Raw genomic sequence first — 16,455 nt, 5'->3', positions numbered from 1 at the left:
CAGTAAAAGAAAATAAAATCCACCATAAACAATGTGAGTAAAAAACAGAGCCTGAGAAGACTATAGATATAATGCATATTAACTCTTAAAGCCTTGATGTCCTACATATATATAAAGAGATCTTAGAAATCAATAATATAGATAATCTCCCCTCCCCAAATTGGGCAGAGATATGAATAAACAATTCACAAAACAGAAAACCTAGATGACAAACATAAAAGATGTTCAAACTCACTAATGAGATACAATTATGCATCATATTGAACAAAGTAAAGTCTGATAATATCATATATTGCTGAGGCTGTGAAGTAATGTGTTATTTCATACACTGTTGAAAGAAAGGTAAATCTGTTGCTCCCATTTGGAGAAGTGTTTAGCAATATTCAGTAAAGTTGAAACTGTGTATATTTTTTAATACAATTCTATGGCTAATTCATATACATTTTAAAATTCTTGTACATTTGCATAAAAAACTGCTCCTATAACTTGTTTTGAAAAATTAATCTAAAAGAAAGAAAACAAAAAGGAAAAGGAAGAAAAAACAAAAACCTAAATGCTCATAAACAAAATATTGACCAAAAGACTCTTGTAAATTTATTCTATTGAATCTTATACAGTGATTAAAATAAATGAACTTGTGCTCCATGGGTCAATATGGATAAACATAATATCGAACAAAAAGTGCAGGGTGTAGAAGGTGGAAGAATTTTATAATATTTTATAAAACATTCAAAGCAATGCCTTATTATTTTTATGAATATATGTTGTGAATAAAAATACATAAATATTTATGGAAATGATCTATACCAAACTCAGGATAGTAGATTACTCCTGGGAAAATTCTGGAGAGGAGGAAAATAAAATTTGGGAGTTTTCTTATTTTTAACTGAAATAATTGTGGTAAAAGTTAAATTTGTAAAGCTGGGTGGTGGGTGTAAGGATGTCAGGTATATCATTTTTGTTTTGTTTATATTCGAAATATTTTATAATTACAAAAATAGGAATATAAAAATAAGCCTGTTGGCTTAGAAATCTGAACTGCTGACAGCTGGCAGACAAAGTTGGCAGAAATAGGGTGGTTGAATTTCCTGTTAAATGACAGAGAAAGCTAGACACTGGTAGATGCTGACGGCGGGCGGGGGCAGCGGGGTGTCACAATATCCCTACTCTCCTCTGCAACTGTAGAAACATCACTACCACCACGGTGATGCTGCAGACAAAATGTCTTGAGACAGGGCAGATTCTATGGCCATTGAAAGGGACTGTGTGAGGAGGATGGAAATTTTATTTTCCTGTTTCTGTAGTAAGCTGTTCTCCTGAGTTGATATTGGAAGTTAAAATGACATTTGATTGGTTTTCTGACAGTCTCTGGTGCACGCTGTAGCAGGGAATGCCATCAATGATCCAAAACATTGGAGCATTGGTTCTATATAGAAAAAAGAAAGCCACAATTAAGTTAAGAAGATATCTGATTAGATAGATGATAGATAGATAGATAGATAGATAGATAGATGATAGATAGATGTTTTCTTCTCATATCTTTCTTCAATGACATATTACCTTAGAGTTTATATGTTCATGTGGATAAGTAGTGATTCACATTCATCCAGTCACTGATTAAAGAATTGATGTTTAAAATAATGCATTAGGGATTCTATAAGTAGTACTAAATTTAATGCAAAGTATAATGGAAAGAAACAGAATTGATGATCCAATAATTTTATTTCCAATTATAAGGTATGCTCACCTCAGTAAATGATTTTGCTTCTTTGAATCTTAATACTTCATTTGTAAGAGTAAAATTATAATTGTTATATCAACCTCAAAAGATTACTGTGAGGCTTGAAAAAGATGATGATATAGGGGGAAAAATTGTATAGGTATTTGGTACTTTGTATGTCTATTACAAATATAGATACAGATAGGTAAACAGGGGAGAAGAAGAAAGAAGAAAAAGAAAGAAGAAAGATGAAAAAGAAAGAAAGAAGAAAGAAAGAAAGAAAGAAAGAAAGAAAGAAAAGAAAGAAGAAAGAAAAAAGAAAAGAAAGAAGAAAAAGAAAGAAAAAAGAAAAGAAAGAAAGAAAGAAAGAAAGAAAGAAAGAAAGAAAGAAAAGAAAGAAAGAAGAAAAAGAAGAAAAAGAAAGAAGAAAGAAAGAAAGAAAGAAAGAAAGAAAGAAAGAAAGAGAAAAGGAAGAAAGAAGGAAAAGGAAGGAAGGAAGGGCCGGAAGAGTGGGAGAGAAGGAAAAGGGAAGGAAGGAAGGAAGGAAGGAAGGAAGGAAGGAAGGAAGGAAGGAAGGAAGGAAGAGAAGTAGGAAGGGTTGGGGGGAGAAAGGCATCTGGATCCAGAATTCTGGAATTCTGGAATTGTGATTAAAATCCTTCTCTCTGGGCTGCCTGGGTGGCTCAGGGGTTTAGTGCCGCCTTCAGCCCAGGGCGTGATCCTGGAGACCCAGGATCGAGTCCCACGTCGGACAACCTGTATGGAGCCTGCTTCTCTCTCTGCCTGTGTCTCTGCCTCTCTCCTGTCTCTCTCTGTCTCTCTCTCTCTCTGTGTCTCTCATGAATAAATAAATAAAACCTTAAAAAAATTAAAGGTTTTTTTAAAAAATCCTTCTCTCTAGGTAATCCAGTAATTCACTCAGGCCAAGTGACTCAAATATAATCATAATAAAGTAAAATAAACTTCTATGCTTGCTCTCAAGTACTTATGTTGTTTAAGTAGGATATTAAATAGGGGGTTCAATTATTTTGATAGAAACATCTCTATTATCTTGAATATTAATTCATTTAACTGAATATCTATTTTGGTATCATACACTCGGCTCGGTGATGAAGATCCAGAGATAGATAAAGTGTTGTATCTTCCTTTAGCTACACGTTCATACACTTCAACTGTGGCCTTTGTGGTCCTAATTCTAGACCACAGCAAGGCTGAGGATGTTAAACAAATAGGTGGAGGGTAAGGGTATGTCTTTATTTTCATGTTCTGAAAAGAGCGTAAGGTCTTATTAGATATAAAAAGACGAGTAAACTTCAATTATCTTAATTTACTGTGAGTGACTTCCTAATATAACTATGAGCCTGTTTAATTGTTCTATATAGCCTGAGTTTTTCATTCAGTTATTATACCTTTCTGCTAGGATGTTTATGGTGCATTAAATATAAAACTTCATTAATGAGGCCAGCCATCTTTTTAATTTTTTTAATAAATTTTTTTATTAATTTATGATAGTCACACACACAGAGAGAGAGAGAGAGAGAGAGAGAAAGGCAGAGACACAGGCAGAGGGAGAAGCAGGCTCCATGCACCGGGAGCCCGACGCGGGACTCGATCCCAGGTCTCCAGGATCGCGCCCTGGGCCAAAGGCAGGCGCCAAACCGCTGCGCCACCCAGGGATCCCATCTTTTTAATTTCAAAATCTTAAAGATTTCCATTGCATTATAGCTTGGTGAACATTTACAAATGCAAATTTAGAAAGGACTTAAAATATCATTTGGTTGTTATTCACTTTTATTATAGACCAATTCTATCATTGTAAATGTTTCGTGTGATAGAACAAATCCCTTACTTTCCACCTAAATGTTATAGACATATTCGTCACACAAAACTGAAGTCTCTTGGGACACCTGGGTAGCTCAGTGGTTGAGCGTCTGCCTTCGGCTCAGGGTATGATGCTGGGATCCAGGATTGAGTCCCACATTGGGGTCCTTGCAGGGGGCCTGCTCTCCCTCTGCCTGTGTCTCTGCCTCTTTCTCTGTGTGCCTCTCATGAATAAATAAATAAAATCTTAAAAAAAAATAAGTCCCTAGAAGCTGGCCGTTTCCCAACAATGGAAAAAGAAAATGATTTATTTATTTACTATATGTAGCAATCTGACAACTTGCTTGATTACTCCCTCTTAGAAACTGCCAATTCAGGAAAGTGAAGGGATGCCTAGCCACTTCACCCTCATTATTCACAAACTGGTCAGTGAGCCAGGTTTGCTCAGATCATGTTTCATTAGTCTGGCACTGTGTTATTAAAATACTTGAATTTATTGATGATATTAAGAAATATAAAGATCTTAAATAAATTCCAGATTCTCAGCTTTTCTTGAGAATCTAGCAGGTATAGCAATAGTGGATGTCCATTCCTTCCAGCCATGGTATAATCTTATACTATACCAGGTAGTAGGGCTCTAGGAAGCCGGGATCTGTCCAGGAGCTGGACCTGGCTCAGAGCCAGCTATGAACTATGAATTGACAAAGTCACCAATCCTTATCTTCTTCTGAAAATATAGATCTGGCAACTCTGTGTCCACAATCCTGCATGAGAGCAAATAACCTGGAGCTGACTAGTTAGCTGCCAATAGTACCAGCTACCCTCTTTTGTTTATACCTTGCCTTATTTATACTTCTACTTTTACCCACTTTGTTAGATTATATTATTGTCCAAAATATTTGTTATTTTTCCATATTATACTGGTTCATTCTTTCCTTAACCCATTAACATCAGACTTGGCCATATAACTTACTTTGGCCTGTGAATTGGGACATATGCCAGTTCCTAGCAGAAGCTCTAAGAGACCTCATGTGGTTCTGCCTTCTGTACTATTCCTTCAGCCAAGAGATCAGGATTTCCCCAGATGAGGGCCACTCCTCTGGGCTAATCCCAGAATGAAGATGATAAGGAACAGAGCTAAAGCAGGCTCATGATGTACATATAACATGAGCAAAAATAAGTGATGTTTTTGTGAGCCTCTGAGACTTTGGTGTCATTTTCTACTTCAGCAGATCTTAGCCTAAACTAGCCCAATACATCTTTCTAGCCCTGCCAGCCATTTTATTCTGTCAAACGTCAGCAGCAATCTCTTGCCTGCCTAAAAAGATCATCTGATCCAGTGATATAAATCTAATTTTTTGAGAAAGGGGAATGTATACAGCATGACAGAAGTATCTGGTTTTGTATAAAATGGCATCAAAGTTTCCTTCTTAGTTTCATAGTTTAGAATGTGATGAATATAGATTAGTATTAACGGAAGCCCCATCGTGGACTAGGTGTTTTTCACACTTTACCGCAGTTTAAATGATCAACACTACTTGAATATATTGTTACTGTTCTTCCCAGCTCTTAAAAAAGTAAATTGCTCTTAAACAAGTAAATTGCAGCCCAGAAATTTAGATTAAGCGTCTACATCTAAATATGTATATTTTTTATTTAAAAAATATTTTATTTATTTATTCATGATAGAAATAGAGAGAGAGAGAGAGAGAGAGAGAGAGAGAGGCAGAGACACAGGCAGAGGGAGAAGCAGGCACCATACCGGGAGCCTGACACGGGACTCGACCTCAAGTCTCCAGGATCACGCCCTGGGCCAAAGACAGGCGCTAAACCGCTAAGCCTCCCAGGGATCCCCTAAATATGTATATTTTTTAGTCGTAAACTTATGTCTTCTTTTCTAAGCCTATTCCACTCTTCAAAGTGTAGTTTCTAGGAAGTCTTATTCAGAATGTTCTACTCAGAAATGGCAACATTCAAATTTTACCTCACTTTTGAGTAGAGACAATGATTCCTTCATGGATCTGTGACAGCCCATGATGAAGTTTTTTCATCTCCCACACCTCCTACCAGAGTGTAAGTAGGAAAATGCAGTGTTTTTTTTCTTTCATAATTCTCCATATCATCCATAAAAAAGAAATATTCTTTATTTTTAGATTACGACCTTTATAAGTTTTTCATGACAAAACATGGTTTCCTTTAAGAAAGAATGACCATAGATGCTGATTTTGTACAATGTCTTTATCTGAGCATTAAGACAGCATGGTATAAGTCTTCATTTTTTGTCCTATATATGTGTGTGGGATGTATTTTGAAACGTGAAAAGAAAATGTGTTTTCTCCTCTGTGATCCTTTATCACATGGAAACCCTCCTCCCTGTGAAAACCAGACATCAGACATTTCTCGCCTCAGGACAAGTTGCTTAAACAGAAATGGAATGTTTTGAGTTTCTAACTGGACTTTTAAAAATCATGGTAGAGATAGTTTAAGAGCAATTTTCAAAACCACAGCTTAATTTTGAGCTCAGTAGAACTCAAGACAAAAAGCTTATATCATAAGTCCTAAGCCATAGTCATAGAAAAATCTATGATTGATTGGAATCAATTATTCATACTAATCCTCCTTAAATCAAATAAAAATAGGGACAAGAGAAAGTGGTATTGAAGGAGAAGAGTCCCAATGGAAGCAACAGATTTAAATGCTGATGTAAGTCTCTGAAAAGGAGCTTTATACCCTGTTCCTTATATTTACTGCCTTGTCTCTAAGCCTTATATTTGGGGATCTAAACACCAACAAATTATTTTGGGGATCTTAAAATTAACAGAACCTGCATTTCTCTTTCTGGGAGATGGCAAGCTTTACAGTCTATCTCATACGATATGAAGCAGCAAGAAATGACTATGTCATGTCTAGCTAAGCCGACCTGATAGAGTGCCCCACCAATCATTTCATTCCTACAAAACTTTCTTTGTGAAGGGCATGGAATTAGTGAGAGAAAGACAGTAGATCTGAAGAGCCTATGGTCAACATAAGGAGGATGCTAAGTAACTTGTGTGGGCCAATGACTTGACCACAGAAGGAATGGATATTTACACAGCTTACTCATCAGAGATGATGTGCTGTTCTCCAATAAACATAAACTGCTGTCATTTCTAAGGTAGCCAAAGACACATAAAAGAAGAAATGGGTGTGTTGGACAGTGGTCATTCCTCAAAGAAAGGTAGGAAGCATCAAGAAGTACTCTCAGGATTTAAAGAATGACAGCAAGAGGCTTTGGACCTTCCTCAAGAAAGGGGAATAGAATAAGGGCCATTGCCACAAGACTCTGCAGGAGTTCTATTACTTCCCCATGTCTTAATTATCTTTATTGTATTTCCTCATAGTGATTGGCAATTACACACTTTTTAAAAAAGATTCATGCTTCCATGATTTCAGCAACTAAAGCAGCTTTGCTAGGGAGGTATAGCTTTTTCACAATCCAATTACTTTCACAGATCCAGACATCTAAAAAACCCAAAAGAACCCCCAATACTATAGTTCTGGAAAGAAAGTGCGGCAAACTGTAGCTTAGCAGAAAGTCTCACAGAAAACAAGCTTGGTCCTAGAATTTGATCTTCTACATAACAGTAACATGACAATGTACACAACTTCCCAGTGAAGGATGAAACACATTTCTACCTTTTTAGATTTGGGAGTGCCCAGGGAGATGAAACTGAAGTCTTCTGGAAAAAAAAAAAAAAAAAAAAAAAAAAAAAAAGAACTACCTTCACATTTCTAGCAAGCAAAATGTAGCCATTTGGAGAATAAGATTTTTACTCGGGACTACCAAACTGTCGAACAACTAATATTCCTGCATTATTTGTGAGCCTGTAGTGTTTGGTGAAGTGAGCCAAGGGCAAATACTTCAGACTGGGCCCTATGTCTTCTGTGAATTCATCAAAGGCATCTGGGAAGGAAAAAGCAATCTATCCTAAGTTTTGCTAGGTTGGAGACTGGCAGCTTAGTCTGTAGGAGTTTGGTCCTCTGTCTAAGTGATGTGAGGACCCAGAGCAGTAGGTGCTCCCGAGAGGAGCAGCTGCTAATAGATTTGGGAAGGACCCTGTTTACACTCATGGATCAGAACAGTGGGAGTGCAGCCTTGTGACTAGCACAAGGCAAGGTGAGATCACTGAGCAGGAAGGAGGAAATGAGACACAGCCCCAAGGACATCGTGAAAATGTGAGTATTCTAAGGATTCTCAGAAAATATTGAAGGAAGGTGTCAAGGTTCTGCCATCATTCAGGTAAGAGATATAATAAAAACATTTGGGTTACATATATTAAATTATATAAGATCCCTCCTGGGAAAAACATGCATGAAGACTAAAAAAAGTTATATTTGAAAATAACCACATGTTGCATTGAAAGAAAGTAATATTAATGACTGACAGAAAATATAACACAAAAGACAAGACTAATACTCAAAATTAATCACAAACACACTCTGGAACTTTACTGACTGGATCTAAAATATTTTGCTCTCTTTACCATTAACTGCATTCTCCTGCTATAAGTTCAAGAGAGTCAAACACTGGATGATATTCCTTGGCTTTTGAAAATAGTTGTCAAACAAAAACAGCATTACTTTGTTCTTGCTACAATGAGATAGAATATTTCTATGATAAGTTCCTTTTATAAATTCTAATCCTAGGGGAGCCTGGGTGGCTCAGTCAGTTAAGTGTCTGCTCCTGGCTCAGGTCATGATCCCAGGGTCCGGGGATTGAGCCCTGCATCGTGCTCCTTGCTTAGAGGGGAGCCTGCCTGCCCCATGCTTGTGCTCTCTCTCTCTCTCTCTCTCTCTCTCTCAAATAAATAAATGAAATCTCTAAAAAAATAAAAATAACAGTTCTAACCTTAAATGCCAGAAGCCAAGCCATTGGTCAGTTCTGGTGGTAGGGCGTCTGTGCGTACGCGTGTCTATCTCTATACACACACACACACACACACACATACGTTTGCTCTTTGCTGTCAGTCCTCATTTGCAAAGACCTTTCTCCTTCTGGTATAACCACTAGTTGAGAGAGTCTAAGTGAGGACCTTACCCTGTTGGTGACCAAGTGATCTGCCCCCTAAGTATTCTCCAGCACAGAGAAGTACAGCCCTTATATATTAAAATGATTGGTGCCCTAATTTGACGTTTTTCAAAGGACGTGTTTGCCTTGCTGGTTTCATTTAATCAGGGTTCTGTAGAACTTGCTGACGAAGGCTTCCTGAGTCAGGAGGTCTCTGAACCCCGTAGCTTCCTGCTGAATTCTGCTTACCCTGACCCAGTTCTTCCCCCATGAACAAGAATCCTAAAGGAAACGCTGGAACTGAGTCAATGCCAACAGAGCACATTGCACAAATATTCAAAAACAAAGCTCAGAATCCTGTATGCCCTGTTTTGTGATATTTGCCTGCCTGTTAAGCAATTTTTTAACTTCACTGAGACTAATACAAAAAAAAAAAAAAAGGAAGAAAGAAAGAAAAAAGAGGGTTACAGTCTCATGCAGGCTCCTAGGAGGATAAAATAAATGTTAAATATAAAGTAGCATTTAATGTATCTTAATTGTCATTCCCCTCTTGTTGAGACCTAGACAACCAAGCTGTCTACCTGCCTTCATCCTGATGATGCTGAACTGCATCACAACATACATTTGGTAAAAGCAGAACACCACTTTCTCCGGGCCTATGTTAGGCCCAGCCTAGTTCCTAGTCCATAATCCCTCCCCACTAGATGCCACTGTAGGAGATATAGCTCTGTGTCTGCTTCTGGGTACTAACCCACACCTGCACCCGACTTCAACATTCCCCCAAGCTCCCCAGGCTTGCTGACATTCAGGCCCTTCTGAATTACAGATGCCTGGCTTCTGGGAGCCTCAGACACCCTCAGCCCCAGTGGCTCCAGCTCTTATAAACTCACTTCTACTCCCATGCCTGTTTTTCAATTCCTCTTCCCATAACCCTCTGTACACCTGCCCTACTCTTGGCTCTTTTTCCTTTTCACCTACACTCACCCCGATTTCCTGTCTACAAAGCTACGAATCATGCTTTTAAGTCTGCTAAATGGCTAAGGTCCACTTCCCAGCTGATCATCCCCATGCCAACGGTCTACCACAACTTCTGAGTATTGTCACCATAGATCCTTAGATGCCTAACCACCATGTTCTGACACAATTTTACTTCGTCCCGAACTTTCTGATTGCCAGCCACATGTACCCGGATGTTCTCTATGTTTGCCTTACTACCTGGGATACCATATTTTTTTTCTAGTTGACAATTTAAATTTCTCTTCACTGCTTATGCCACTATACCAGTAGAGACCATCCTGGACTATTTTAAGAGACTGAGACATTGTGTCCCAGCCCTGTCATCAGGTGAACATCCCTCAAATTTTTCTAAGTTTCCCAGTGGAGGCTGGGAGTGCCAATGAGGCCACTTCAGACCTGGCAGATCATTGTGTGAGGGCAGATCATTGGGAATACGTCCCCAATATTTTTTCATGTAGCTTGCTTTGACTTCAAAGAGTGGTTAGAAAGCCAGATCCCAGCTTATTCCTTCCTGCCTCATTTTACTACCAGTTATCTAAAGCCCATAGCCACATCTAAAGATATGATCACTCAGACATAATGAGAAGAGACACAGGGATGCGTGGGTGGCTCAGTGGTTAAGCGTCTACCTTCAGCCCATGGCGTTATCCTGGAGTCCCTGGATCGAGTCCCACATGGGGCTCCCTGCATGGAGCCTGGTTCTTTCTCTGCCTGTGTCTCTGCATCTCTCTCTCTCTGTGTGCCCCTCATGAATAAATAAATAAAATCTTAAAAAAAAAAAAAGAATAGACGCAGCTATGAAGTATGGCATGTTCATGGGTGAGGAAGGTTGGGATTGAGTTAAGTCCCAGAAGTACCTATTCATTAAAGCACCACACATGGGGAGGATTAACTTGACAGCAAAAACTAATTTAGACAAGGGGAGCCAAGCAGTCGATGGCCAGTATCCCAAGGGGCCACTAGGTCAGGAGTGGCTCAACAAGTTTTAGCATGTCAGTACCTGAGGTGAATGGTGGGTGATTCAGTTCAGTGGATGGTACACAAAAGCAGCGATAATTCAATGACAAAGGGTAATGTCAAGTCACCATCGCTTAGAGAGATCTATCCCTTTGTGCCAGGACCCCAGCCAGGAGCTGGACAACAGGCGTATATAAGCTGAAGGAGAAAAAAGGAGAAAATTGGAGCCAAATAGTCAGAAGAGGCAAAAGCTTACTAGAATATGGGTTTGGAGCAATATCCCAGTCTCTGGTAAACCTGAGACCTTAGGCAGCTAACAAGGCAGACAAACAGGATTTGGGAAGCATTGTAATCGAAAGGCCAAAAGATCCCAGGGTTCCTCCCAAGCGTATCAGGCACTTGACAAGGTTGGTAACATAGTTAGACTTCAACAAACACCAGATGGAAAAAATGGAGATGCTGACCTTCCTCCCAGAAGAGAGGAAAGTGAATCTGGGTCTGCAGGTGAAATTCAAGAGTACATCCAATTAAAGAGAAAGGCACAGGATACAGGAAATATTATTACAGTCACATCCTTGCTCAATGACTTGTTCAATGATGCCTAACTAGGGAGCATATTTGAATCTTTAAACTGGTATCGCCAGCCTGTCAAGCGCATGGCAGATCTCAGGGTTCCAGCCTTTTTAATTCCTGGCCAGATCTTCAGTAGTGACCTTCCAGTTCTGCGTCATGACATCTAGTACAACCCCTCAAAATTTCTGCTGTTTCTGCCTCCATCACTCTACTCTAGACTGTCATCTACAATTTCCTTTCCTCTTTCTGTTAGTGTGTATCTGGTCAGTGTGTATCTATAAAGCACTTTTCTGGGCTTTTCAAAATTGTCAATTTGCTATATACAGTAGGTTGTAACAATCTCAAGGGTATGAATTTTCTGTTATTATTCTTTTGGAATTCTCTGTGAATCTTAGTTCAAAATTCTGCACATGACATAGACTTCAGAAATATTTGATGATTTACTGATCAGTTGTGCATATCCAGATACAAGTTAACTTCATCTTCTCAAGGTAAAATTCAATCAGTGTTTTAGGGGAGGTAGTTGGCATCACACAATGGCATAGTGTTATGCTAGCTCTATACACATTAGCAGAAGTCATTTTTATGTTAAATTTTTTAAAAATGTAGAAATAGATACAGTTTTGTAATAAAGTTGTTATATATTTTATGTCGCTATATATTAATTAGGGTTGTTATATATATTTTATATTATTATATGTTGTAATTCTTATATGTTATATAACATATACTATGTTAGATATTATATGTTAGATATTATGATTTTATGCATCTATCACCACTGTTTTACCAATATATTTATAAATAGTTGTAATTCCACGTTACTCAATGGTCTTAATTGATTTCAGCTCTCAAATTTCAAGTTGTAAGCATGAAAATCTCAAATTTTATAATCTTTGTAGTGCTCCTTGTAAGACGGATAACTAGCAGTTCATAATATAAAAACAATGGTGTTTACATTTCAGTTCATAAAACATGTTACATTTTGCATGGAATTTTCATACATTAGCTTCCTCCAAAATACGTACTGCCATTTTCATGAAGGAACGTGAAATATGTATAAGATAGTAAAACTCAGTTTAAAGGTGAAAAAGTCTTGTCTTCTTGAAGTTAAGATCATTTCCTTTGAAGCAATAGTATTGCTTTTGAATACATTTGTGGATACAGAGAATGGTTGGACTTATCTTCATGTTTTGTTTTGAAAATACATTTATTTTATCACTTGTGATATGAAAACCAATTTTCAAAATGATTTAATGGAGAAGTCCAAATGTTGTCTTTAAGATCAGAAGGTGACTTCAAGTCCAAATTATGACAGGAGTTCTAAGCCTGATATGCCACATCTCCTGATATTTGTTTGACAGAGACATAGTTTCAAAGAATAAAAGAACACGAGCTACGGGTGGTATGAATAATCAAGATCAAGGTGGCTTGAAGTTGGTCCAGAGTGTCAGACGGAATTGGTTTAATCTATGTTTTAACTTTGATCTTGTATTTGTTAGTGGAATGGCCACAAAATGGGCATACTCTCACTTCATTTCTATAATTTTCATAGATACATGTTTTTCCTCTTGTTTCTTTATTGACTATGAAATACTAAAATATTTTTCTAATATAATCTATTGATTATGTCAATGCTTTTTGCATATTTAATCCATTTGTACTATCTAGCTATTATTTTTCACACTATATTTTTCATATTTCATTCCTTGGTAAGAATGGAATCTTTTATTTTTTTTTCCTTTTTCCTCGTGAGAACTAAAGATTTTTAAAACATTTTTTCAGAGAGAACAGAATAACATTGTAGACAAATTATCTCCAATTCCACTAAGTGAATGATTTAAACAATACAGATGTTTTCCTTTTAGGCTCCATTCCTTTCGTCCCCCTGCACTCTGGTATTAACTTGCTATCATAGAATAGAATAACAGAGATTGAGAGACCTCTTTATGGTTGGTGTTATACTTGAAATTTGGCAAAGACACTTTTTTGTCTGTGACATAAGTTAATGGCTCTTGCAATAAGAATAGGGAGATGCCCCAATTACTTCAGATAGTGAAACTTTATTGTCAGATTAGGATATACAGGAGTAAGGAATGTCTCAGAAGTAATACATTCAGGTTTTGGTGAACTGCAATGTTATTCTTCACTTCTGGTAATCTGCCACAGTCTCTGATGGCCCAGCAGAAACTATTTTCCTGCCATCTTTGGAGTCCAAATTTTTCTTCTGTGATTCTCTCACCAGCTGTTACTTCTTCCTATTTCATTGATTATTTTTGTCAACATGACTTATGTTTTTCTGTTAGTTACTACATCACTATATATGATAGAGTCTATCTTCTGCATCTCTCTTTGTAACTGTTTACAGGTGGTAACTTCTGGCAAGTGTAACTGGATTGTTAGGGGCCAGGGATGAGAGCCTTTTTGTAATCTGGTTTTCGCATTTTGAATTTTATGTCTTGTGTAATTATTTTAAAAATTAATGAAATTAATAAATCAATAATTTAAAAGAAGCTCTGCAGAGAGCAATTTCAAAGTCAAGGCATTATGAGAAGGAAAAAGGAGGGAAGAAAGAAGAAAAAAGATGAGTATACCAAAGATTTAAGAAGGAAAACAAATGAGACTATTTTCAAAATCAGAATAACACCACATAACATAAAATGTTAGCAAAAGAAAAATGGAAAATGATAGAACCTTAACTTACTAGTATAAGTGAAACTTGGTTCAGAACTGGAATCAGAAGTCAAGCTCCATGACTAGAATAATAGACTCACCATATTTCTGGTATTAAATATTAAAAGTATGAAAAATATGTTAATGCACTGACACTTTATACCAACAGACATTGGTAGGGACCAAAATTTCAGTAGTCTGGAGCCAGTTGACAACAATGACAACAAAAATAAAAATAAGAGAGACTGAGGTTCTGAGAATTTACATTAGGGCACTCTAGAATGCTAGTGCTTGGGTCATTCATACAAACCGTAATCACAGAACAAGAATTAAGATATATAATCACAAAGTACATCTAAAGAGGAATAATATAGTTTATAACATTTCTTCAAATATTGTACTACTGTGTGAGAAGGATGATCCTCTGCCACAAGCTATATATAATAAACATTACATTCATCTAAGTTCTGGTGAAATTGATTTATTTCAAGATATTTTACAGACACAGGAAGTCTTTTTCTATTTCAAATTCCACATAATACTTGGGCTGGGCTCACCATATCCTCCAAATGTTGATGATCTAGAAGTCATTAGGGAAGTAGGGCAATTAATAAAGAAATAGAAAAGAAATCATCCTTACAAATATATCCATTTGTCAGGTTATAAAACATCTTTCAAATACATCCGACTACTCATATCCCAAATCACAGAGGATTTAAAATACCATAAAGATCTACCTTAGTAAATGCATTATATATAGCTCCAAAATTCTAATTGCCAAAGAAAATGTGACATCATTTTCATTGTACAAGACAAATGCTCATTTTTAATAGTTCCTCTAAGATATATAACTACTGTCAATACAACCTTTTAAAATTAAGCATGAGTCTTTTTCTCCCTCAAGTGATTCTGGTATTTTTCCTTGTATTCACTGTAATTAAGTTCTCCCCAGGCAAACAAGCTTCCCTACCAGGCAGGTATTCCCAATCCCTCCTGGCTCTAATCATAGCATTCTCACTAGTTTTGTCCTGAAAATTTCTATTCTACACATATAGTTTCATCCTAATTTGTAGAACTTTTAATTACCACAAAAACCTATGATTATTCTGGAAACAAGACTGGTGTGGCAAGCCTGTTGATATTCAGACCCCACTTAACCTTGACTGGTTCCACAAGTAACCAAACATTTTGCAAAAATAGTTGAAGCTACTGCTCATTGATTTGTACGTATTTACTTTTTGACATTCAAGTAGTCCAATCAGAGATGCTTTGTTCCAGGGAGACATTAAAACATTGAAATTGAGAATATTCTTGTACGACTACTTGACTTTATGTGAACTTAACTGGTAGAGCTTCTAAGCTTTATAGACAGATGATTCATAGGGGTCTTGTCAACAGTCAACAATCATAAAACAAGCAACTTGACACAGTCATTTGTCAGTTCAATCTCAATTCTGTTCAAAGCTTCATTTACCGTAAAGAGGCTCACTTACCTGTACTCAACCACTGAATTCGACCTACTTTTTACAACTGCAACTTGAAAAAATGTGTCAGTGCCTAAAAGCTTATTTTTTTAAACTGAAGAGCCCAATATTGTAGAGTGAATTATTGACCAAGAATATTAGATGGGATATCTAGGAAATGAAGTGAGTTAAGCCCCCTAATTGAGATTTTCCTTTTGTTTGAAAATAAGAATATTACCAGGCAATTTCAATAAAAATTCTCTTTAAATAAAAAATAGTATGATTTCTATTGCCTTAGCAGAATATTCCTTGAAAAAGCAATATCCCACACAGAAGGTATTTTCCAAAGGGAAGAACTAGATACTAAACAGAAAATGATATATAATGGCATACTATATTTCTGAAGTGTTTAATCACAGTTCATGAAAACCAAATCAAAAATAAAAAAATAAAGTAAGTAATGAGTTTGGTTTTTTATTCTAAGCCTGCGTTAAATAAAACATTTTTATAATTATCTTTCTCTCGGTGTTTTTCTCTTTAAAGGAAAAAAAGCTTTCTGCTTTTTATCTCAGTTTTTTTTTAACATATAAAAAAGGTATTAAAGAGCACTTAAGTGTGTTGTAGCTTTTTCTTATAAGCCAAAGTCTGATGCTTCCGAACTCAGTTAACACTTGAATCCTTGGAGATGTAAGTAACTTTATGAAGATTGTTGGTTTTACACATGTAGAATTTGCAAAATGAAATTCATAAACTTGCTGTTTTCAAAGGTAAGGAGTTGCTGTTTTAATTACTGTACTTCTATATTTTTTAAAACAGGTACATAACAGTTATTTCTTTTCAACCTCCTTTCTCCAATATTTTGGTTTTCAGATTTTCACGTTAAAATTATAGTATAAATATAGTAAGTAATATTGCTGGAAAATGATTTTAATAATTTCAAACTCATTGGCTTTGCATTTCAGCTGAATCATTCTTAATAATGCTACAATAAAATATATGGTCTTCAAATAGTAATTTGTCATCTTAGCCTGTAAAAAGATGACTGATTTGGACAGTACTGCTCTAGGTGTTAATATATAAAAAAGAATTTGAGTTAGAGGTCAGAAAGTATTTTTATCTTGAAAATATTTATAGTGAATTCGGTTTCAGTTCCTGAGTTCTTATCCCTTGAGGATTGCTTTGAG

The 16,455-nt window shown here is 36.5% G+C and overlaps 1 protein-coding gene across 1 annotated transcript in view; it reads right to left on the bottom strand.

Moving 5' to 3' along the window:
- KCNH7 (potassium voltage-gated channel subfamily H member 7) overlaps positions 1-16,455 on the bottom strand; it is a 486,463-nt gene that overhangs the window by 378,028 nt on the left and 91,980 nt on the right. The gene's annotated exons all lie outside the window — the stretch shown is intronic.

This window comes from Nyctereutes procyonoides, unplaced genomic scaffold (assembly GCF_905146905.1).
Source record: "Nyctereutes procyonoides isolate TBG_1078 unplaced genomic scaffold, NYPRO_anot_genome, whole genome shotgun sequence".
NCBI lineage: Eukaryota > Metazoa > Chordata > Mammalia > Carnivora > Canidae > Nyctereutes > Nyctereutes procyonoides.
This window is presented reverse-complemented; position numbering and strand designations above follow the sequence as displayed.